At 33.7% G+C, this 27,692-nt stretch overlaps 1 protein-coding gene across 1 annotated transcript in view; it reads left to right on the forward strand.

The window, feature by feature from the left end:
- The first annotated feature begins 21,222 nt into the window (after positions 1 to 21,222).
- LOC101896291 (uncharacterized) overlaps positions 21,223 to 27,692 on the forward strand; it is a 250,476-nt gene continuing 244,006 nt past the window's right edge. Inside the window, exon 1 of the mRNA XM_059126829.1 lies at positions 21,223 to 22,076. The gene's annotated coding sequence lies outside the window, so the exon portion shown is untranslated. The remainder of the gene's footprint in view (positions 22,077 to 27,692) is intronic.

Raw genomic sequence — 27,692 nt, forward strand, 5'->3', positions numbered from 1 at the left:
CAATCCCAATGAATTTCGCATTTTGAGTTCTCATTGAATGGATTATTATCATATTTAGAAGGGAATATAATTTTCTTCTGCTTTCATTCCGAATTCAAAACAGTAAAAAGCGTACACTTCTATATAGCATGTTAAATTGAAAAACTACGAAAAAATTAAAAATATATATCACAAAAAATTTTTATTCAAATTTTTATTTGTGTATTTTTACACTTTTTTATCCTTTTCTGTCAAGAGACCATTCCGAAATAGTGTGAAATACGGAAATGTGGTGATCCGTTCTTGAGTTATAAGCGTAGTAATTAACATGGTGAAGGAAGCGAGATAGACCCATTGTTACTTTGGATGTTTTTAAGAGAATCACTTTCTGAGTCGATTTATGCATGTCAGTCCGTCTGACGGTCCGTCTGTCTGTCCATTTATTATTCAATTGAGATTTTCCAAACATTGTTTAGCCCAAGGACGAACCCTATATTGGCACATCGGATGAATTCAGTCTAGAAGCAAGTACATCAAGTTTTGTGAAAAGCGGTTCAGATATAGCTATAGCTCCCATATATATGATTCATCCGATTTGGTGTTTTAGTCCCTCACATTCGTAATATACACTTCAGAAGAATGATATTTGGTACCAGATATCAGATACAGCTCAGATATACCTTTGCCAAATTTTGTAAAGATCGTTTCAGATTTGGATATAGCTCCCATATACATCTTCAACCGATTTCGAGTTAATTGTGCACTAAATGGTCAATATCAGTCCAAATGAACTGAACTTTGGTACATCCGACCGAATTCAGTTTAGAAGCTAGTACATCAAATTTGGTGAAGATGGGTTCAGATATAGCTATAGCTCCCATACATATATCTCATCCAACCTGGTCTTAAAGTACTTCACAATCGTAATATATATTCGACAAAAATGATATTTGGTAACTGTTATTCTATAGAGCAGGGCAAGGCAGAGAGCCTCAAAATTTTTTTGTGATTGTATGTGTTTTGAAATGACAAAATATTGCAAGTGTTTTTTTGCCTCTCTTTACAGAGTGAGAAATAATTTATTATCTTTAAATTTTCAATTTAGAATTTTCTGTTTTCAAAACAACTTTATTTGTAAAAAATTAATATTTTGACAGACAATTCGGAGATACATTGGTAGAATTGTTTCAATTATGATTCATTTTAATATTAAAAAATATATAAGTTGACATTTTCAGAAATTTTATATAATTTTGATAACCATCTATGTTGACCCTTTAAAAATCCGATTCCGATTTCCACAGGCTGGCATACGCAAATAGTCGTAGAATTTTATGCTGATCAGAAACTCATATCCTGCGTTGGGTTCTAAAAGATTATTTCTATGAATTACAAACAGAATGATAAACATTGCATCTTGCTATTTTTTCTAAAATTGACTAAGAACGTACATATAATTTCAGAGAAATCAAAGGATATGAAAATGTCCACTAATTTGGAAGGACAATAAATTTATCTAACAATATGAAATGAATTTCTATTCCTAACACGTGAATTCGTATGCAAATTTTGTCAAATAGAATTCAATCAGAAAAGTTAAATGTCAATAGTTGTAATTTTTACAATTTCAGAAAAATTTGTTTGAAATATGTAGTAAGATATATTTATGTGCTCCAATATTTCTTACAGTGTATTCAAAAAAATGTCCGACAGCACCTTCCTCATCGACTGCTCGAACAAAACTAAATATTCTCCCAAAACCAATTTGACAGAAAATTCAAAACAATTTATTTTTTACAATTGTATTGGTAAACACACAGATATCCCAAGGGATTGTTTTGAATTTTCTGTCAAATTGGTTTTGGGAGAATATTTAGTTTTGTTCGAGCAGTCGATGAGGAAGGTGCTGTCGGATATTTTTATGAATGCACCGTAAGAAATATATCTTACTACATATTTGGAACAAATATTTCCGAAATTGTAAAAACCACAACTTTTAAGATTTATCCTTTTTGATTGAATTCTATTTGACAAAATTTGCATACTAATTCACATGTTAGGAATTTAAATTCATTTCATATTGTTTGACAAATTTATTGTCCTTCCAAATTAATGGACATTTTCATATCCCTTGATTTCTCTGAAATGATATATACGATCTTAGTCAATATTAGAAAAACTAACAGGATGTTATTCACAGAAATAATATTTTAGGACCCAACGGAGGATATGAGTTTCTGATCAGCATAAAATTCTACGAATATTTGCGTATGTCAGCCTGTGGTAATCGGTATTACTTTTTAAAGGACCAACTTAGATGGTTAGAATGTTGCCAAATTGTATCGAAATAGGCTAAGATTTGGATATAGCTCCCATAAATATCATCAATCCGATTTCAAGTTTATTGTGCAAATAATGGCTATTATCCGCCCAAATGTAGTGAATTTCGGAACGTAAGCCTCCATTTGGAGGAACTCGCCTCCGATATATATTTTTTAATATAATCCTTCTCAAAATGATATCATGCACCCTATAGTAATGTTAGTTGGTATAAAATATATAAATGTCTCCGTCAAATTTAGTAAAAATTGATCCGGAATCGGATATGCCTCCCATATATTAGTTCCCTCTGAGGGCAAACTATAACTGCTCTAAAGCCAAATGTTGATAGATGGTATAATCTACTTATTTTGTTACTGCTAAAATACATAGACTAAATATACATAGAGGTGGATAGTGGATAGTCCACCCCACCCAACTTTCGATTTTTCCTTACTGGTTATATATATAAATAGAAAAAAAAAAAAAACAATTTGAAAAAGAAAAAAACATTAATCTGTGTACTTGTTCACGGATTTTTACAGCAAATGTTTAAAGGTTCTTACGAAATTTGCCAATAAAGTGGTCTATCATTTTGAAATTCCATTCCATTGAAAAATTGTTCTCTATTTTATGCCGATTTTAGAATTTTTGCTATTGCGGTTAATTATAATAATTATACTTTAACTTTGGTGTCACCATGTTAAACTATTTCGATATCATTTATTCAGTTTCGCCAACATATAATTCGGTACTACACCTCAATGCAATTTCCGTTGTCAAAAAATCGAGTCAATGTAATAAAGTTAAACAGATTGAAAAAAACCGTTCGTACACGATAAACAATTGAATTTTTATACCCTACACCACATAGTGGTAAGGGTATTATGTCTTTGTGCATTTGTTTGTAACAGGCAAAAGGAAACGAGATAGACCCATAGTTCGTTTTGATGATCTGCATAGAATCACAATCTGAGTCGATTTATGCATGTCCGTCCGTCCGTCTGTCCGTCTGTCCATGTATTTTTGTAAACAAAGTACAGCACTTCGTAAGAACGTTATTCAGGGAAATATATCAAATACAGCTCAGAAATATCTTTGCCAAATTTTATCGAGATCGGTTCCGATTTGGATATAGCTCCCATATATATCTTTATCCGATTTCAAATTAATTGTGCACCAAATGGGCAATACAAGTCCGAATTTAAAAGATACAAATGCTTCGGCATATTTAGTCCTTTGAACTTTAAATTATAATTATAATCATAGCGTGTATGAGTGAATTCTCTCATAAAAACTTTTAATTGTTTTGCGGAGCTCTACTAAATTATCAAAGTGGTGTAGGGTATCATAAAGTCGGCCCCGCCCGACTTTAAGACCTTCTTTACTGGTTATTCATATCTTATCATTTTCTGAAATGATATTATTTGTATAGTTCCAATTACCCAATAAATACATACAGTCTATAAATAACAGTTTTGTCCCTTGTTATCTTTTACTACCAAAAAAGACTATACATCATATAAGAATTCAAAAAGAAAAAACACTGCAAATGTACATTCGAAAATAGTAAGTCAGAAGAATAACAAGTTCAAAAACAGTAAGAATACCCTCCACCACTTGGAATGAATTAGGAAATTTTCAAAAAATAAAATCCTTAAGAATTCTGTTTAAATTTAAAAAATACCGAATATAGCCGTTTTATTGGGGTCTATATGACGTAGACCTACAAAGGCATTGTTTGTCATAAGCTATTACCATATTCAAACTCGATAACTTGAAATATACGGTGAATAATGTGGCTAAAATCATCAAAATATCGTATATAGGGAGGTACCGTTATATCGGAGCTGTGTGAAGACCTGGACCAGCCAGACAATTTTCTGTCAGAGGCATCCATTACGAAGTTTAAATACGACGACGTGGACCTGCACAGACAATTTTCTATCGTAGGCGGTGAATAATGTCGCTAAAATCATCAAAATACCGAATATAGAGAGGTACTGATATATGGGGACTAGACTTTACGCGTTAGTACTACGACAAGCAATAGCACTAGGTAGTTCGTTAAGTGCGTGTTAAGAACTTCACATATCGAATTCCATACAATTATATTGAAATATGTGACTGAAATCATCAAAATAAAAGATATCGGTATCGGCGTGGACCTTATTATACACCATTCTGTCATATAAAAATTATCGACAACTTGGACTAATTAATACCATTTTCATCCGGAGGAATAAGTACTGATTATACACTTTAAGTACCAGTTTTCAAAGAATTCCGTTGAGGCAAGTGCCTCAAATCAACAGTACACCAAATATAGACTTTTCAATATAGTGAAGCAATATCCCAAAACATTGATCTTGACAAGCGTTCGAGGATAAGACTTCATCGACTTGTCGAATTAGTTTTAGTCCTTTTTTTTTGTTTTTGTTTTGGTATTTAATAATATGTCGTTATTTGTTTCCGTTTTTGGAATCCTGTGTTGGAAATTGACATTATTTTACAATTACAATTTAAAAAAAATAGATGTTCTGTACATGGGTTATTATGGTTTCAAATCAGTTCGTGTTCAAAACTATGGATGTTGCGTCCAAGAGTTAAAAGGGTCATTATTTTCTCATAAAAACCATAATTTGGGACGACTTTATGATATTCTACACCATTACCCATATTGGTACAGCAACCAGTAACATATAAACGTTTATACTGGGCGTTTCTATGAAGTAAATCTTACATGTAAAGATCGGTATTGTGTTTTATGGTTTTAGGGTGGTTTAAATTTGAAATAGAACCTATATCTCTGTCGATATCCACTAAAATTGACGGAGGTATTTTTTAGAAAATATTTGAACCGACTTTTACAAAAATAAACATATTTGCTTCTACACTAAATCGGTCTAATATCAAAATATTATTTTATATATCCTGATATGTTGTAGCAAATTAGATATAACCAGGAATATTTAAAAATTCCCCATGGTATATTGCGAAACCCAGTTTCAACGATTGTAAATATTTTTGTATATTCCTCTATATATCCTTTCGATTTTTCGAAAGTTTCATATTATAACCTTTACCACGCAAAATCGTTATTTATTGTGAAATCAGTTTGTTTGAAAATTCCAAAATTTGTAGTTTTGGGTCGTACATTAAATTCTTTAAAAATACTTAATATTAATCCATTTATTACAAACTAGCTGGCCCGGTCCGCGTTGCCGACCCCTACTTTTAGTCTTTAATGCATATTATTTTAAGCATTATAGAATTATGTAAGCGGCATAAAGTTTTGTTATAAGTAAAATAACTCCATAGTAATTTTTAAATAGAAATAAACATTCATGGGAAAAATTATAATAGATAATAATCTACCGTCGGTTTTATATATTTTGAATAGCCTGATCTTCTTTTTCAGCCTAAGGCTATAATTGAGTGTTAAAAACCTGTATGATATAGAACTTCTATAATAGCCCCATGTGAAAACTCAGCTAAATTTTTGGTATTGAATTTCCAATGTTAAGAATACCGTGCTGCGTGGTATTTAGTTTTGTCCACCTCATAATTGAGGGCGGAATAGTCAAAGATAATTGCTTTTTTACACACGTGAAATATTAATTTATTTTTGTCATTTAAATTGTTAGTTAGAGAACCCATAAAGTTTATATTTTTTCATCATAGTATAATTCAATAACGATCAAAAAAATTAATATTCGTGATTTTTTCATGTTTCTGCCACAATTTGATATTTCGGAGTTTATGGCATGTAGATGTAAATCCCACATCTACGTTCCCAACCAATATTCTCTTGGGAGTTTCAAATTCAATAGTATATCAAATTTTCTTTTCTGACCAACATTGGTTAGGAAAGTGGATTTGTGGGTACACTAATGTGGGAACTATACTCGAATAAATGCCTATGTGGACAATTATATGAGGGACGATTCTCTACCCCAGAGTTGCCTAAATACATTTTTTAGCCAAATCAATTGATGAATGTGGTCAAGACCAAGATGGACTCTACTCAGAAAATTGAAAATATTATGAGAAGAGGTTTTTTACACCCTTAGAAACAACGATTCCAAATAAAGGCCAAAAATGAAAAAAAATGTCGAAGACCAATGTCGAAGACATGATCATATTTTGCGAGGATTGTTTCTTATCAAATTACCGACTTTTGGTAAAATGAGTATGAGAAAAATGTGGTTAAAATGTAAACAATACTTGAAATAGGGTTGTACCCTTATCCGGGGGTCATATATCATGACCTGCAAAAGCGATTTAAGACATCTTGAAAGTTTAGGAAGAATTTCTTTCTTTTTTCCTAAATGTTCAATTCGCTCTATCATTTTGCACTCTTTATATTCGGTATTTCACTGACTCCAGTTCCAGTGAATTGCATTTTGAGTTCTCATTGGGCGGATTATTGTCATATGAAAGAAGTAGGTCCACGTAGGTCACTCATTTTATTTTAAATATTATTCATTCAGATTTCAAGGCAATAAAAATGTTCACTTCAATATAGTATGTCAAATTGAAAAAAATCACACCAAAAAGATTTTTTTATTAATATTTTTATTGGATACCATTCCAAAATTGTATGAATTGTCAAGTCGTTCTTTAGTTATACCTTGCGTATTTTTTCCCCGATTTGAGAATTTTTGCAATGAGATCTCTTTTTTCAAGATTTTTAGCAATACTCTGGTGTGACCGCGTTAAATTATTTCGATAACATCTATTTCGTTTCGCCACCACATAATTTGGTACTGCACTTCAATGTAACCCGGCTTCTATTTCAGTTCTAAAGAAATCGAGTCAATTAAATAAATTGGTATTAATATTGGAATAAAAAGAAAAAAAAAATATTATAAAAAACACTACAAATGTACATTCGAAAAAAGTAAGTCAAAATAGAAAAAAAAAACATACAAAATAAAACATTACGATTGTACATTTCAGAAGTCAAAATGAAAATGTTAATATATCACATTTTTACGCGTTTTTTTTTGAATATTATCCTTTTCGGAAAAGAGACAATTTCGAATTTGTATGAATCGTTAAAATCAGATCAGAGGTTATTGAGTTATAAGCGTAGTAACTAACACAACTTACATTTATATATATAGATATTTTTGTACGATCCTCAGATTAACTATAATAATAAGGGATTCTTCTAAATCTCGACCTACATCAATTTAAAACCTGTAAGGAAAGCTCAGAAGTCGGTCGGGGCCGACTATATGATACGAATATTCAGTAGAGCTCTCTTTAAAAAAAGGCTTATATTGGGAATTTCTGAGCTCTGTGAGATATCTGGTACAAAATATGATTATAGTAGAGTGCATATTCCGTAATTTAGAGATTTAAATACCAAATGGGATGAAACATATATATGAGAGCTATAGCTATATCTCGACCGATTTCCACCAAATTTAATATACTTATTTCTATACTAAATTCATTCGGAAGTACCAAAATTCACACCATTTGGATTGATATTAGCCATTTGGTGCACAAGAAACCTAAAATCGGATGAAGATATATATGGGAGCTATATCCAAATGTGAACCGAACTTGATAAAATTTGATCTATGAATTGCTAGACTGTATCTGATATCTGGTGCTAAATATCAGTCTTGTGGAGTACATATAACGAATGTTAGGGACTTAAACACCAAATCGAATAAAAGTATATATGGGAGCTATAGCTATATCTGAACCGATTTTCGCCAAATTTGGCGTATTTACTTTTAGACTTTAGACAAATGGATAATAATTTGGTGCAAAAAAAAAACCTAAAATCGGATGAGAATATAAATCTAAATTTAAACCGATTTTCACCAATTTAAATAGGGTTCGTCCTTGAGCTAAACAAATGTTATTTAGAAAATTTCATCTCAATCGAATAATAAATGCTACCTGCATTTTGTTTACAAAAATACGTGGATAGATGGACAAACAGACAGATGGTCGGGCGGATAGACCGACATGTATAAATTGACTCAGAAAGGGATTCTATACTGACCACCAAAAGGAACTATGGGTCTATCTCGTTTCCTTCTCCATGTTACAAATAAATGCACAAAGACATAATACCCTTACCACTATGTGGTGCAGGGTATAATTACATTCACTACGGCTAGGAAATGAGTTCATGAACTTTAAAACCCCTAAGATAGGTTGGTACCTCTATATTAAGCGTTTATTAAAATAAATCAATATAAAAAAGGTTGCGAAAGGAATGGAAATGCATACATACATACGGTATGGATCCACCTATTTGAGACTATGTCAAATAAGAACCTATATTGAAAATGATCTGTAGAGAAGGTTTATGTTGTATGGGTAACTGAAACCTAAAAATCCAACTAATGTAGTTGGTGGTGCTATATGAAGTCTACACCTATCAACAATGTTAGACTTAAATTACAGTACATTCGGTTGGAAATTGTATATAAAGTCTTTAGAATACCTAAACGCGGATCGATTTATTCCATTTTCTCTATCTTAATTACTGTGACCTATCTTCACAGATGCACGGACATTGTTAAATAGACTTCGAATTCGAAATACAAATACATATTCTGAATGAATTATCCTTCAAATATTTCAAGCTAAATACATCCTACATCTGATGTGGAGAGTAAAAAGTCACTGTTGTACATGACCGATAAATATAAGACAGACATAATATTGTCAGAAATTTATTGGTCACTGTTTGATTGAAGGATTGAACTCTATAATATTATATTACCGCCCCATATTGTAATAGTCAAATTTTGCAGCCGAGATAATGTAGCCTAAATGCCGAAACTCGGATCTGTAAGACATATTTCAAACGTAGATACCGCTGTTAAAAAATTGTTCATTCGAATATTTTGCTATACGATGTTAGAAACATTACGAGTAACTATGTATATCCAACAACATAGAGTCACAATGTCCATCCACAAATGATAATCTTTTTTATTTGAATTAAAACAACAGCAACACAAAAATAGAAACTTTCAGACCCCAATAGTGAATTCTGTTAAATAAATGAGTTAATTTTTTTTTCGTCAGCATACAGGAAATAGTTGATTTTTACAAGTCGTGTCTTGTTTAGTGAACACATACAACAAATATTTGTTGTCAGTTTCTGCAGTTAGTTTTATTTTGTTTCATTTGTTTTCGGACACATAACGAGAAGGTGTGCATGTGTGCGGTCAGTGGTCGGAATGAAAATGAAAAGTTCTGAACTAAGGCTGCATTTTTCATCACGAGTGAGTCAAACTAAAAACAACAACCATTAACAATTTAATCAAAAAATGTTAACAGTTGAAGCATGTTACATCGCCAGGGAACTGTTGGAATGGTATGATGAAGTCATGATGGAAGCAAATCATTGGTAATGGTCTGCAGTGTTGCCAATGTAAATCGTACCATTCCCTTATCAGTACTCTTTATGAAGGTATTAACTTAACTTAACTTATTGGATTTTATTGAAAAAATTATTGCGATGAAACATACTTAAAGATATGTACAAGATATGTATAATCGGAAAAAAAGGTGGGCCAACTTGATATTAAATTATTCATATAAGGTACGTATTGGATGAAACTAAAATGTCAAGAAAATTTAAAATTATATTGGAACTGAATCATTATTATCTAAATTATCATGTGTTTAAGGAGGCTTACGTTTGATAAAGTTAAATATGAAGTAAAGTAAGTAGTAATCTAAAAATGTTATAAAGTGTAAATAATATAGCTTGATATAAATACAGGACCGTGTTTAAACTATAATAGGGACATAAAAGCACTGACCAATAAAATTAATTTTCTTCAAAAAGTACAGAAAAAGAGTAAGTAGATCATGAAAATGGGTCTAAAAATTTGCTTCGTTTTGAAAGTTTATCTTTTCAACATTTTTGATCATTTTGGATTTCATTTTAGGTGTATTGTGTCTTCCGAAATATACTAACTAGGAAATGCATACTTCGTATGCTGAAAGAACAATTTATATTAGGTGCATTAACGCGTGATTTTTTGCCTCAAATACAATGTATTCCTCTATTACTTAAACGACTTATTTCAATACAAATCGAAGATAATTACCATACATATGGTAAATTCATACGTATGTACAAACTCGAACTTTTCTGTCTAATAAATTTCTGAAATATAAAATACTAGCTGGCCCGGTCCGCGTTGCCGGCCCGTAGTTTTAGTCTTTAATGCAAATTTTGCATAGCATAATATTTCACAAATCTAGCTCATAAAAGTGAACAAATTTTAATATAAATATTGATTCGACTAAATAGAAATAAATAACTATGGAAGGAGGGCAAAATAATTTCTGAATAGTCAAAGTTATTTAGGCTTTTACACCCATTACCATATCACCTCAAATTGCGCATTAGAGTCCTCAAAAAGTCTATGTTCTTGTTCATAGTAAAATTCAATGACGATTAAACAATACCCGCGTTGTTGTCCGCCAATCGGTAAACATCACTATAGATCGGCGGGCTTGGGGACTATATGGGGACTGTACCAAAATATTTACGTATGTTGAAATTTTTCTGTAAGATGGTTCTCTACTCACAAAGTAGCCTAAATACAGCAAATAATGGCCAAATTAGTTGAAAAACGTGGCCAAGACCACGGTCACAGCTGAAATCAAGGATACATTTATATAAGGGTTATATCAAAATGTGGCCCAACCAATATTCTCTTGGGGGTTACAAATTCAATAAAAAGCAAAATTTTGTTCTCTGACCACCAATGTGATGTGAAGGTGGACTTGGGGATACTCCAATGTGGAGATACTCCAATGTGGCAATTATCTGTATGATGGTTCCCTACCCCATAGTAGCATAAATACAATTTTTAGCCAAATCAATTAATGAATGTGGTCAAGACCAAAATGGGCCCTACTCTGAAAATTTCAAACTTTATGCGAAGAGGTCCTTTACCTCCTTAGAAACAAAGATGCCAAATAATGTCCAAAATATTAAAAAAGTGACCAAGACACCAAAAATAGCTTAAATCATACGATGATTATATAAATATGAAATCGGGTTGTACCCTTATCCCTGAGTTATGATCGATATCATGACCTGCAAAAGTGATTTAAGGTATCTTAAGTGTTTGGGAAGGTTTTCTGGAAGGATAGAAATCCTTTTCTTACTAAGAGTCCCATTCGCTCTACTATTTTCCACCCTTTATATTTGGTATTTTTCTGATTGTACATTGGACGGATTATTGTGACATGAAAATGGTATTTCCACGCTTTGAAATGAGCCCCATTAGGCTTTTTCGGTAATTTTTGTTTGTTCAAATGTGTTCGCATCTTCCAGCTGAACCACGATGTAGGCCCTGGAGTTGAAAGGTAGAAGTCAGTTAACATCGTATTTCCCACTTATTTAATTTTTTGGTGAAAATTTGTATATAGTGATATATTATTCTTTATTTTGTTCACAAAAAATTTACTAAATTCAATTAGATAATACAAATTGACAAAAGAAGAATAGCACATTGAAAAAATCTTCAACTTGTTCTCTGATTTTTTACAGCAAATGTTTAAAGATCCTTATGTAGTTTGTCAATAGAATGTACTTCTATTTTAAAATTCGATTCCATTAAATTATTTCGACATTATCTATTCCGTTTCGCCACCACATAATTCGGTACTACACTTCTATGTAACTCGCCATCAATTTCATTTTTCAAGAAATCAAGTCAATTAAATAAATTGGTATTAATATTCGAATTCAAAAATAAAATATAACAAGTAAGCAAAGGCTACAGTCGAGCGGGGCCGACCGTTGAATACCCTACAACACTATAATAAATGATACAGTTTATATAGGTGAGATACTCGAAAGAATTCCACAAGATATTGTGACAAATAATAAAAGAAAACCATCATGTTTCGTTCTCTAATATTCGAATAATAGCAACTTAAAGAATTTGCTCATTTCGGGCGCTAATTACGACAATTTTGCAGTTTTTTGGTCCATTTCAACCCCTAAATATATGGCGATCATCTCCAAAAAGAGTAGGCTTCTATTCTGACCCTCATCTTATCCCCATGCAAAATTTCATAAGGATCGGGCCAAAAATGCGATCTGCATATGATATCCTGATATCCTAACTACTTAGTTTTGTTAGCTGTAGAAATATTACCAAATGTTTAATTCAAAATGAAAATATGCCAAAAATATGACAAAATTGAAAAAAATATGAGAAAATATTACAAAATCAATATTTTCATCTTTAGAGAGATATTTTTATGCGATTTTTTAGACGTTGTTTCTTTCCTGCCAAGAGGCCATTCTGAATTAATGAGAACTGTAGAAATCAGTTCAGCCGTTCTCGACATATAAGAGATCTTTCAAGCATATCCTCTTTGATAGACATATATATCGCACATATTTTGCTATATATCCGATTTGATGGATGTTAACATCAATGTAAAGATCAGAAGTAACCCTGTCATAGCTTTGTGATTTCGCCGGGATTTAAAATATTCGCGGTTTAATGAAAAATTTCGAATTTTTTCAATACAAAAAATATGGTCTATTTTAGCCGCTAAATATTATCCGATGACCACCCAAATTGGTAGGCTTTTTCCCCGCCCTAAACTCTAGCTACATGCGAAATTCCGCGTCGATTGGTCTATAATTGCGACCTGTATAGCTACTGCAAAATCCGAAATTTTTTCAGTATTTGGTCCATTTCAACCCCTAAACATTTGGCGATCATCTCCAAAAGAAATAGGGTTCTATTCTGACCCTAGCCCCACCTCCATTCTAAATTTCGTAAAGATCGGGCCATAATTGCGACCTGTAGAGTGATTACAAATTAACATGGACAGACGGACAGACGGACAGACGGACAGACGGACGGACGGACATACATAGCTAGATCGACTCAGCTCGGCGAGCTAGGAAGATCCATATATACTTTCCTATATGGGAAACCAATATTTCGAGGTGTTACATAATTTTTGGCCCAATCAAACTTATAATACCCCCAACACATAGTGTTGTAGGGTATAAAAAACACTACAAATGTACATTAGAAAAAAGTAAGTCAAAATGGAAAAAAATTATGCAAAATAAAACATTACTATTGTACATTTCAAAAGTCAAAATGAAAATGTTAATATATCACATTTTTTCGCAATTTTTTTGGATATTATCCTTTTCGGAGAGGAGACAATTCCGAATTTGTATGAATCCTTATAATCAGTCCAGCGGTTCTTAAGTTATAAGCGTAGTAACTAACACAACTTTCTTTTATATATATAGATATACATAACAAGTAAAAAGCTGTAAGTTCGGCCGGGCCGAACTTTGAATACCCTCCGCCATTTGGTACTAATTTAACAACTTTCAAAAAAAAAAAATAAAATCTCTTAAAAATTCTGTTAAAATCTTAAAAATACCGAATGTAGGGTATATACGACGACGTGGACCTGCATAGGCAACTTTTGTCACAAGCTATTACAATATCCAAATGCAAAACTTGAAAAAAAAAAATTCTGTTTATAATGTAGCTAAAATGATCAAAGTACCGAATATAGGGAGGTACCATGGGAGTTATAAAACGTGGACCTGCACAGACAATTTTCTGTCATAGGTTTAAGTATCTATCACAATATCGGGAGATACCGTTATATGGGGGCTATACGAAGACGTAGACCTGCACAGACAATTTTCTGTCATTGGATGTAGTATCCATTACGAACTTCAAATACCAAAATTGAAACAATTCCGGTAAATAATGTCGCTAAAACTAACAAAATACCGCATTTCGGGAGGTGTCGTTATATGAGGGCTATACGAAGACTTGGACCTACATGGTCCATTTTCAATACCAAAAGTCCTGCAGACATAATACACATTTGAGTAAAGTGTTATCAACCTACTTCATTTCGTTCGTATATATATATATATATATATATATATATATATATATATATATATATATATATATATATATATATATATATATATATATATATATATATATATATTGGGGTCTAAAATGTATATTTCGAGGTGTTACAAACGGAGTGACAAACTTAATATACCCTCCATACTATGGTGGAGGGTATAAAAATAAATAGATATACAGGGTGAGATGAAAAACTGCAACCAACTTCAGACTGCTGTCATTTCTAAGTCACTCGTTCGACAGCTGTTAAAAGCATTTCGTCGAGAAGGCCATAATTGTGCCAAAGGTGAGCAATTCGAACTTGATGCTATTTCGGACATTTTTTTCTTTCATTTAATAACATTTTTAAAAAAAAATAAAAAATTATGGCGTTTTACTTTAGCTCTTTTGAGTCTATTTTCTATCTGTTGTGGTGTAAGTTCTTGCACTTTTTGGAATTGTAATGGCTTTACCCCGAGCTCATTTTTTAATATGGCTCACGACCCATTTTTCGGCCACTGCGACGCGGGTTTCGATCAAGTCGCTTTTTTACTTTTCGAACCCTTTCTGCAGATGTTGCTGTTTTAGACGTTTTTAGATGTTGCTACCTAGACGTCGGGCTACGCTACCAGTATCTCGGTAACGAGCGATGGTACGAGACAAAAAAGATGTATTCCACTTGTGATTTTCCAGCCAAATATAATGAAATCACGCTATCGCGCTTGAAAACCATCACGCATAATTTTTCTTTGGAAAATTCTCACCAAAATGCTTTTGTACCCTTTTAAACAAAATAATAAGCTGTCACTTGAATAATTTCAACAGCTGTCGGACGAGAGGCATGGAAATGACAGCAGTCTGAAGTTGGTTCCAGTTTTTTTCATTTTACCCTGTTTATGGTAAATTTAGTAAATTGTTCTTATTGTACACTTATTGAACACCTTTCCATAAATGCATCATCCTATATCAAATTTCAACATTCCAACTTTATCCATTCACCCTAAACCTAACTACAGTTCTTGTACTTAGTACATATTTCCAAAAGCACCTCCTTGTTTAAACCTTACTTCCTAAACTTGATTTTCATACCAAACTTCGCGAATTTAATTCTACCCGTTCGCATAATTCCAAATGATACCAAAATCAGTGCATTTTATTTTTTATACCCTACAACACTATGTGTTGGGGGTATTATAAGTTTGATTGGGCCAAAAATTATGTAACACCTCGAAATATTGGTTTCCCATATAGGAAAGTATATATGGATCTTCCTAGCTCGCCGAGCTGAGTCGATCTAGCTATGTATGTCCGTCCGTCCGTCTGTCCGTCTGTCCATGTTAATTTGTAATCACTCTACAGGTCGCAATTATGGCCCGATCTTTACGAAATTTAGAATGGAGGTGGGGCTAGGGTCAGAATAGAACCCTATTTCTTTTGGAGATGATCGCCAAATGTTTAGGGGTTGAAATGGACCAAATACTGAAAAAATTTCGGATTTTGCAGTAGCTATACAGGTCGCAATTATAGACCAATCGACGCGGAATTTCGCATGTAGCTAGAGTTTAGGGCGGGGAAAAAGCCTACCAATTTGGGTGGTCATCGGATAATATTTAGCGGCTAAAATAGACCATATTTTTTGTATTGAAAAAATTCGAAATTTTTCATTAAACCGCGAATATTTTAAATCCCGGCGAAATCACAAAGCTATGACAGGGTTACTTCTGATCTTTACATTGATGTTAACATCCATCAAATCGGATATATAGCAAAATATGTGCGATATATATGTCTATCAAAGAGGATATGCTTGAAAGATCTCTTATATGTCGAGAACGGCTGAACTGATTTCTACAGTTCTCATTAATTCAGAATGGCCTCTTGGCAGGAAAGAAACAACGTCTAAAAAATCGCATAAAAATATCTCTCTAAAGATGAAAATATTGATTTTGTAATATTTTCTCATATTTTTTCAATTTTGTCATATTTTTGGCATATTTTCATTTTGAATTAAACATTTGGTAATATTTCTACAGCTAACAAAACTAAGTAGTTAGGATATCAGGATATCATATGCAGATCGCATTTTTGGCCCGATCCTTATGAAATTTTGCATGGGGATAAGATGAGGGTCAGAATAGAAGCCTACTCTTTTTGGAGATGATCGCCATATATTTAGGGGTTGAAATGGACCAAAAAACTGCAAAATTGTCGTAATTAGCGCCCGAAATGAGCAAATTCTTTAAGTTGCTATTATTCGAATATTAGAGAACGAAACATGATGGTTTTGTTTTATTATTTGTCACAATATCTTGTGGAATTCTTTCGAGTATCTCGCCTATATAAACTGTATCATTTATTATAGTGTTGTAGGGTATTCAACGGTCGGCCCCGCTCGACTGTAGCCTTTGCTTACTTGTTTTTTTTTTTTTTTGTTTTTTGGCAACCTAATTTTAATACCCTTGACCTTAGGGTAAAGAAATCATTATATCCTTCACCTTGAAAAGGAGGGTACATTAACTTTGTCATTCCGTCCCTAAAATATGTGGCAAAAATCATCAAAATACCGGCTATCGGGAGGTACCGTTATATGGGGGCTATACCAAAACGCGGGCCTATAAGTACAATATTTCGTCACCGGAGCTAGAACCCATTACGGCCAACAAATTCTAATTTTTTGACAAATTAGGGGAAATGTGTGACAAAAATCATCAAAATACTGTGTGGCAAAAACATACAAAAAACTCCACAAATACCAATTTTTATACAAATTCGTAAAAACATTTGGAAAAAATCAACAAAATACCGAATATCGAGAGGTACCGTTATATGGGGACTATACCAAAACGTGGACCTGTTGTCTCGTTTTCAATTCCAACCATACTAGGCACAATACAAATTGTTCTGAATTTTGAAGCTCTACGTCGAATAATGTATCGTGATTTCTATAGTTAGACAGACAGACAGCAGACAGACAGACTGACGGACAGACAGACAGGCGGACATCGTTAAATCGATCTAGAATTTTATGCTGATTATGAATATATATACATTATGGGGTGACGATGAATATTTAGGGATATTACAAACGGAATGACAAAGTTAATATACCCTCCTTTCCAAGGTAGAGCGTGTAAAAACGGGAAAATGCTGGATTTGTCTTTAAACTCCTTTATGGATGTCGAATAAGAACAATTTTGCACCACATTTCACTGTTAATACGTTCCCATTTTTTACTGACGAGTTGTGAAAACCTTCTTTAAAAAAACACTTTTTATATGAAAATTCGTTAGCGTGATGTTTTTTTCCACATTAAGTACAACATATGCAATACATTTTCTATTTAGTATCAATATACAATGTCATTTTGAAATTTGGGCAAAGCATTTGTAAGTCCGAACTAAAGTTCTAAATCTGGCCAGAAGTTCTGGACTGTATTTTAGTACGAATCATCCGATCCAACATATTACCGTAACACTGGAAACGTAGCCCGGCTTCAAGGAACTGGACGGAAGAAAACAGCAACATCAGCAGAAATAGTTCGAAATGTAAAGAAGCGACTTGATCGAAATCCGAATCGCAGTGGCAGAAAATAGGCTCGTGAGCTGAACCTATAGCAATATTCCATTCGGTAAATATTGAGAATGAGCTCGGGGTAAAGCCATTGAAATTCCATCGCAACAGTAAGAAATTAGACCCAAAAGATTTGCTTCGCATGGACGAATGTGGTGAACTGCCAAATTTGGTTTTCTCCGATGAGAAAATATTCGTAGTCCAGCAGTTTGTAAACAAACAAAATGATCATGTTTACTTGCCAAAGAGGTCAGCTGAAAATGTTCACCACCGCAAATAGCCACCAGAACTCAAGCGCCGCCATGTTGATGGTGTGGGCCGCCATAACAGCCGACGTTCACTCTCAGCTCGTATTAATCGACCGTGGCATCAGAATAAATGCCGAATATTATCGCGAAAATATTCTGGAGGGTGTATTAAAGTCTTGGACACGCAAACATTTTGCCCGCAGACCTTGGACATTCCAACAGGGCACTCAGCACGCGCCCCACAAGAATGTTTACCAAATGAGGTTCCTCGCTTCATTTCCAGCACACAATGGCCACCAAAATCTCCGGATACCAATCCGTTGGACTATTGTGTCTGGAGTATTTTGGAAAGCAAGCTTGGCACTAAAAAACACCAAAGTGTCGATCACCACAAGCAACCGCATCGCTGGGATTGGGCCAAATTACCGAAGAGAAACGATCGGGCAGCGTGTGACTGTTTCATTGTGAACTGTAAAAAAAAGTGAATATTATAGCCTTTGACTTGTTGCAGTTTTTCTATCTCACCCTGTATATATTAAAACTATCTCACTTTAGAAGTATATATAAGTATAAGAACTTTCAAAAACATGTATGACTGTGAAGTATTATAATATAGCCCTATGAGCATCTCTTGGGTGAGTATCTTAAGCAGAAGCGAAGCAATTTTTTGATAATTTCAATCAATTGAAAATTCCATTCTACGGCTGACTTCAAGCAATTTACATAAATTCGTTTATAATTAAATCTTACTTGCTTGGAAACAGAAAAATAATTAATATAAATTCGATTTGAGTTAAAATACGTCGAAGCCGTGGAAAACTTTAGACACATTATTGGAAGTTAATGCCTTCTTTTCTTTGGCTGGAACTTGAAATTCCCGTTCTTAATAAGGTATTAACGAAAGAAGTATCTAATTTCGACCAAATTTGGTATAATATTTCTGTCTGTGTTTGGAGATTCGGTAAAATAGGACCAATCCATCAGGTACCAAAAAATTTAGAATTACCAAAGAAAACAATTAACCGTAGAAAGAAAAAGGACACCCTCTGGTAACTTCCGACAAAAATTGAAAATTTTGATTAAAAATTACTCACATTAAATTCAAATAAATGTCAAATTATTTACAGCTTTCCACATCCCAATATTTTTATAAATATCAGATCAAGTGTGATAATAGAATATATCATTGGACCTCTTTCTGATAGTAACAAATACAATCCACAACAAATTTTCTAGACAATTGTTGCATTTTTATTTTTTGGCAACACCAATATTGACCAGTCTTTAAATTTATTTTTGGTACTGCTTGGAAACACAAATTTTGGTTGATTTCCTCGATGCACTGGGCTCTTGTGTGCAATTATTCAAGAAGAATATCAATATCACATAGTAATACAAAACGTGTGTTCAATTTTTTACTTACATTTGGAGATACTTCTTGGGGAAATCGTTCGACGTTATCTTTTTTTTTTCATTCTTAAGATCTGGTATAGAATCTTTTGTTGTTTAACTTACTTCGTCCTTGATTATTTTTTCTCAATATGTTTGGATTTACATTTTAAACTGTTGAATTTCTGAGTAATCATGTGGTATTCAGCGCTGAATTCTGATGGTACTTTCGTTCGTTTCGTTTTGACCCTCTCCGATTTCTCTATATTTTTATTTGTCACGACAAAAAAGAGTGTGCCTTTTCGGCATTTTGAAATTAGAATATTAAATGATTTGTTCCAGAACTACATGAATGTATAAAATGTTACTACGATAACCGATTTGTATACCCTACAACACTACATAGGTGTTGGGGGTATTATAAGTTTGACTGATCCAAGAATTATGTAACACCTCGAAATATTGGTTTTTCACATAGGAAAGTATGTATGGATCTTTCTATCTCGCCGAGCTAAGTCGATCAACATATATGTTCGTTCGTCCGTCTGTCTATGTTAATTTGTAATTACGCTACAGGTCGCAACATCACGAATTGAAAATGGAGGTGGGGTTATGGTCAGAATAGAAGCCTATTGCTTTTGGAGATGATCGCACAATATTTAGAGGTTGAAATGGACCGACAATTAAAAATTTTCCTGATTTTGCAGCCTTTATAAAGGTCACAAATAGAAACCAAAGGACATGAAATCTCGCATGAAGTTAGAGTTTAGCACAGCGGATAAAATGCACCCTTTTGTCGCCAGCAAACCTGCAATTGATTCACGACTTCCAGAGCTGATCTAGTCACACTTAATCATGTGATTAATAATACGGGTTGCTTAAATAAATGCCGATAAAGACCAAAGACTTTTGCAGGACTAAATATGAATTATGTGTCTAAGATAATATGGCATAGTTTTTTGGGTACCGATTTTAATGATGTTTAATGTAATGTACCATATCATTGAATATTAAATTTGTGTGCTAAATGTATGTCTTCTAGGAGATTGACATGTGTAGTTATAAATCGATAGTGGCCTTGGACCAATCAAAATTATTTCCAAAAAAATCATTATGTCGTATAAAAACCACACCTTTCCTTGTTGTTATTTTTGCAATGGCATAACAGAAGAGCCTATATACATATATGCATAACACCATAATGTAGCTATTATATATAATTTTCCTTGCATACAAACTTGCCGAGATAACAAAATGTTAGAATTTACATTTGTATCTATGAAATGAGATAAATACTTTAACTTTCCTACTTTTGTGTAGAATTAGTACACTTATGCTGTCAAAGGGATTTACAACAGAAACTGTTATACCCTCATAAAATAGATGTTATAAACATTTGTCTCGTAATTTTTGCTGTAAAGGACTTTTCTCTTTATGTTAAGTTGCTTCTCTTAAACCAACTTAACTTTGCAGTTCTCTGCTTCGCTTTGTAACTGACCTTTAACCTATTGCTCTCTGACTTTCACTTTCTCTGGTTTACCTAGATGAATTTTAGCTCTCGAGAGTACAGCATTAAATTCCTCAACACTACATTGTACGAAGTGATGTAAATTGTGTTAGGCCAAGAGATTTTTCTCTCGCCACATATTCTCCATGCTCTATGTGCAAGGGGTGGTGAGTGCGAGTAAACTTGGGAGAACCAGAGAGTTTTAGTTGGCATCGATGTTTGCCGACAACAGTATTATACAGGGAAATCCTTTTTAACGAGGATGGCTTATTGTTTTGGATGTAAGGAAACACGCAAATTACACCGCACGAGCACAGACAACAGACAGGACAACCAACCCACAATGCCATAGCATCATCGTCGACATCTGTAGGAGCGGCAAGAGCGCTAACAGAAACATCAGCAGCACCAGGACCAGCATCAGTGCCATTGCCAGTACCAGTACCAGCCAGCAACCAGCATCAGTAGTAACGTAGCAAAAAAGACACGAGAACTATCCCAAGAATTCCAGCACATCACTGTGTCGCATGTCGAGACTGAGTCAAATGCCGTCAGTCCTTAAATTACTTCAGTACGAATTGAAGCTGTCAACGGGATCGTGTGTGCACGTGCTCCTACTTCTGCTCGTAACGTGCTGCTGATACGCCAATAAGAACTGAAAATACGTAAATTTGTTCGTTCGCTCGCTGGCTCGCTCGCCACATTGACACTTCGTACATTCGTTGTTTGATTTCTTTGGGAGCGCCTTTCCGATGGTGTGTGAGTGTGTATACGTGAATGTTTGAACTTGCATGAGAGTGTGTGTATGTGTGTGGTGTCGACTGTTGTTCCTTTTACTGGTTCCGGTGCGTTTATGACGTCCAATATGACACGGCTGATGATGTTGATGAAGACGATGATGACACGGTAACGGCGTCCACGATGTATGAGTTTCGTATTTGTGATTTACGTTATGTTTACACTTAGGTCAAATCTGTAAGCCTTTCCTTCAATGCGACAGAATCGAACAAAACAAGAAAAAATAGAAATAAACACACTCAGCAAAGAACAACAACAGACAAACAAATAATAAAAAAAAAATGTTAACACAAAAGAACTGAAAAAAAGGAATAAACAAAACAAGAAAGTAAATAAAACAAAGTAAGTGAATGTGATGCATGTTTATGACAGCACTCCATCGACTGCTGCAAATCGAAAGGAAGTAACTACAATATTTATCCTGTATTATTTATTCGAATTGTTCCATTTCCAATGAATGTCGGTATTATATTGAATGGATGGGGTTTGCTGAAGTATGAATGTGTTTCGTTAAAATTCCAATGAAAATGAGTAAGTCGATGCAAATGTGGTTTTCTTATGGTAAAAGACAACACTCAGCTGTGATAGTTGTTATAATAGAAATATGAATTTAATTTGATTTAACAAATTTAATATTGGTATTTTATTTTGCAAATCAGCTTGAAGCCAAATTAACGTCAATATGAAATATAGCAACATTACGGGAAAATATTCAGGTTCTATTAACATTAAAAACTTCACATCCTCTACCATTCCAGTATTGTCATATAAATAATTTTAGACCCAAAATTTGAATTGAAAATGTAATTAATCTATATGTTGTATTGACATAATAATACGAATGGCACCATGAACTGCGAGTTTGGTGAGAGGAAAATTTCTTTTGGATATAAAAGGCTTTGGTGAGGTTAAGAACCATGAATAATAGATTCGCGGTTAGTTCTACTTCTAAGATCGAGCGTGTCGAATTTTTGAATTCGTAGGTGCATTACAAAGCCTTATATATGTTTGGCATTATTATGATGAAATATCTCTAGTCAAATGTAATGAGAATTTTCTTAATGAAATACTTAATTGATCTAACTCGATTACTTCTACTTTCTATTCGATCTTTAAATTCTTGAGCTGTTAAATAAGAAACAAGAACAATATATTTTAACATCAAACCGTTCTTCTTGTTGTTTTGAGAGTTTTTTACCCACAGTCATATGGCTACAGAGGGTAAAAATCATTTGATAGGGCCAAACCTTGCCAAATCGAAATTACGGTTTCAGGCCATTTGGAGTCGACCTAGGGGTGTCCGTCCTTCCGTCCGTTTCTCTGTCTGTCTGGCTGATTAGTGCTCATGATAATTCTCGCAGGGAGTATCCGACATGGTCCAAACTTGGTACTTAATAATATTATTGTCAGACTTATATCTAATTTGGAGATGGGAAACATCGATCCACTCCTTCCGATACCTCCCCCCAAAACAGCTAACATTTTCAAATAATTTACTCAAAGGGCAAGAAAGGATCAAGCAATTTCCTGCAAACTTCGCAAGTACCAAAATACTTTTCAGTGTTATTTCAGGTGCAAAACTGGACAATATCCACTCACTCCATAAAGTACTTCCCCCACAAAGGGTAAAATGTTGGAATAATTATAACCTTTAAAATAATATATAAAGTTTCTTAAAATTTCACTCTTCCCAATAATTCTACTGAAACAGGATCTGTTGTGAATACGAAATATATAGAATCACTCCCTCTAGGATCAATTTCACAAGGGGTCAAAATTCTGAATAATTATATGGCTCATAAAATGCGAAGTACGCTTCCGATTCTCTTTCAAATTTTACACAACCCAATATTTTTATTAACATAAGATCTGGTGTGAAGATCTTACATATCGGCCTACTCCTTCTGATAATAAAACATCCGATTCATATCTTGTACCTCACGCATATTTGAACATTTTCCAAAAATTTTAATAAATCTCATATAAAGTACAGGAAGCAGCCGAAGTAGACCTAGGTCAGATACGAAATAGATAATATTGGCCTACCCTTTCGGAACATCCCCCATTTTTTTTAAATTTTATTGAATGAAAGCAAAAAATGTCGGAAATAGCATCTAATTTTAGAATAAGTTTAGATTTGTTCGAATTGATCACCTTTGGCACGAATTATGGCCTTCAAACGTCCAATGAAACCGTCACACGCTGCCCGAATGGTGCTCTGCGGCATTTTGGCCCAATACCGGCGAAGCGCTTGCTTGAGGTGATCGACACTTTTGTATTTCTTAGTTCAAATCTTGCTTTCCGAAATACTCCCAATAAAATAGTCCAATGGATTTTGGTGGCCATTTTGCGCTGGAAATGAAGCAAAAAACCTCATTTTGTAATGCTAAGTCCTATTGGAATGTCCAAGTTCTGCGGGCAAAGTTTTTGCGTGCCCAAGGCTTTATACACCCTCCAGAATATTTTCACGCTAATATTCGGCATTTATTCTGATGTCACTGTCGATTAATAAGAGCGGAGAACAACCATCGGCTGTTATGGTGGCCCAAACCATCACCATGGCCGGCGCTTGAGTTCTGGTGCCCAACTGAAAGTGCATATTTTCAGCTGACCTCTTTGACAAGTAAACACGATCATTTCGTTTGTGTACACGATCATTTTGCTTGTGTACTGCTGGACAACGAATGTTTTCTCATCGGAGAAAATCAAATTCGGCACTTCACCACTTTCGGCCTTTAGCTCATTTGAGTCTGTTTTCTTCTGCTGCAGTGTAAGTTCTTGCACTTTTTGGAATTTCAATGGCTTTACCCCGAGCTCAATTTTCAATATTTGCCGAATGGAATATTGCGATATGTTCAACTCACGAGCCATTTTTCGGCCACTGCAACGCGGGTTTCGATCGATCATTTCTGCTGAAGTTGCTCTTTTCTTCCTTCCACTTCTTAGGCATTTAAATGCTGGAATGCTCTAACCATAGCCACTTGTGTTTTTCCAGCCAAATATAAAGAAATAACACTATCTCGCTTGAATTCCATCACGAATAACTTCTTTTCTGGAAAATTTAAACCAAAATGTTTTTGTATGCTTTTAAACAATATAATAAGCTGTCACTGGAATAATTTTAACAGCTGTTGGACGAGTGGGTTAGCAATGACAGCAGTATGAAGTTGGTTGGAGTTTCTTCATCTCACCCCATATGTAAACAAACAGATATTGGCTGAGAGTATACATCTGTTGACAAAACCGATTGATACGTTTTAACTTGTTAAAGTTTTTTTTTAGTAATTGCTGTTCATGGATTTACGTAATTTATTGCAACAGGGTTTGAACTATGGTACAGTTATTACAATAGATTGATTGATTTCAATGTTGATTTTTTTAAACTTTGACATTTCTACCCTTTACATAAAACGGTAATATTCATATTGGTACATATATTTGGCATCTGTGGTGAAAACATCTACTGGGTACATGAAATTTTAGATAACGCTGTGAATTCTAAAATTTACTTTATCGAAAAATCTAAAAGGCTTATCATCGATATTTATTATGTTAATGATTAAGTTTTGTGAAACACAGGACCAAGTACGAAGAGTTATCATAATCCGAAGTTGGTATTAAATTGGCTAGACACAGTATTTCGTGTCTCTATTGTCTGATATGTCTATTGAATACATAGAAGGATTTTTCTGACGTCAATTATATCATTTTAAGATCTTGTTCTTTAATAAAAGAGCCAGCCGATGACTTGTGCCAGAAAGAAAATTCTCCAATGTATCTCCACATTAATAATGATTTAAGAGAGCTGGGCTTTCTCTCCATATAGTCTCGTATTTTTAGCTGAGTCCACGAGACCTTACATGAAAATTGCTATAGTTAAAGTTAAAGTCTTACTCAACAATTTAGAAATTTTGGCTATCTTCACATAATGTACATGAAACTATATTTTTTGACACTACACCTTCCTGCATAGAATCACATTCTGAGTCGATTTATGCATGTCCGTCCGTCCGTCTTTCCATGTATTTTTGTGAACAAAGTACAGTTCGCATTTATTACCCGATCCAGATGAAATTTTGCACAAATCATTTGTTTGACCCAAGGACGAACCCTATTGAAATTTGAGATAATCGCTAAAAATTTAGATATAGCTCCCATATATATCTTCGTCCGATTTGCCTTCTATTGTGCACCAAACGTGTAATATCAGCCCGAATTGTATGGAATTTTGCACATACAACCAAATTAGGCCTGAAAATAAGTATGCCAAATTTGATCGAAATCGGTTCAGTTATAGCTATAGCTCCCATATATATTGTACATCCGATTTGTTATTTTTGTCCTCCGCAGCCGTAATATGCACTCTGTAACAACAATATTTGGGGAAATATATCAAATACAGCTCAGAAATAATTTTGCTAAATTTTATGGAGATCGGTTCGGATTTGGATATATCTCCCATATATAACTTCGTCCGATTTACCTTTCATTGTGCACCAAGCGTCTAATATTTGCCAAAATAGGATGAAATTTGGCACTTACGACCGAATTGAGTCTAGGAGTTAGTATGTCAAATTTGGTGAAGATCGGTTCAGATATAATTTACAGATACAATGGTTCGGCATATTTAGTCTTTTGAACTTTAAATTATAAATATAATCATAGCATGCATGATTGAATTCTCCCATAAAAACTTTTAATTGTTATGTGGAGCTCTACTTAATTAGCAAAGTGGTGTAGGGTATCATAAAGTCGGCCACGCCCGACTTTAAGACTTTCTTTACTAGTTATATAATATGGAGATACGGAAAAATGTAGTTCCAAAATCTACTAAGGATTTTGATCATATATTTTTTCTGCTTTATGTCACAAGTTTTGAGAATATTCTTCGTTCACAAATGTCTGAGTATACCATCGTCAGTCACTTTTCTCTGATAAGTAGTCTGGGTTTCGACCCAAACACAGCTTCATCACAACGTTGCCATTGGATTCTTTAACTCTATCGATCGCATGGATCTAGGCATAAAACAATTATATTTCTTTAATTCGTCTGCATAAAATTAAGCTTAATAATGCATTTTTTTTTCACCAAAAGACTACAATATGTATTAACGGGGATAAAGGTAACAAGACATAACACAACTGCTGCTTTTACAGTAAGCAAATGTATGAAGATGATGTACATTATTTCAAATCGGGAAAAAAAAATAATGCTAATTTCTTTATTAACAAATTCACTGAAAATTTCTCGCGCATCTTCAACTTGACTGCTGCAAACGATGTTTGATCATACTTTTAAACTTTAAAATTCAGCAATTTATATAAAAAATCAGAAGTTAAAATAACATTAAAGGCGGAAAATAAAATAATATTTGAGCGATCATTCAGATGAAGAAGGTTAGTTCCTTTTAGAAGACGAATCTTCGTATATAAACCTCATTTTTTCATCAGCATCACACATTACTTTTGTATCGAGTTTGTCGTTTTCTCTCTTCATATTAGCTTTATCTTAAACATTTTGACATAAATTAAGTCGTATATTTACTGTGTAATTATAAAATTTCGATGTAATTATAAGATTTAATCTTATTGTGAAGACAACGAAATAAAGTAAACTTTTAACGTTGGAACCGAGGTGCGTATAATTAATAAACCCCAACACTACTTTTTCGTCGATCATTCGCACCCCGGCTTATATGGCTAATTTGAAATACAACATCCAATACTTCGATACCCGGAGATCCGGTTTATCGACATTTTGACGATTTTCCAATGTAAAATGGCAAATACAGATTTGCCGATTTTTGCCTCAAAAATTAAGATTTTTAAACTATCGACACAAGTTGTCTGCCATTCTAATTAAATATTTAAAACTTATTGATTCTGAAAGTATAATGAAGAATGCAATGTGCATGTAGGGCTATTCTCCCACGACCTTAATAAATACACTGTGTTATA

The sequence above is a fragment of the Musca domestica genome, unplaced genomic scaffold (genome assembly GCF_030504385.1).
Source record: "Musca domestica strain aabys unplaced genomic scaffold, Musca_domestica.polishedcontigs.V.1.1 4, whole genome shotgun sequence".
Lineage (NCBI taxonomy): Eukaryota > Metazoa > Arthropoda > Insecta > Diptera > Muscidae > Musca > Musca domestica.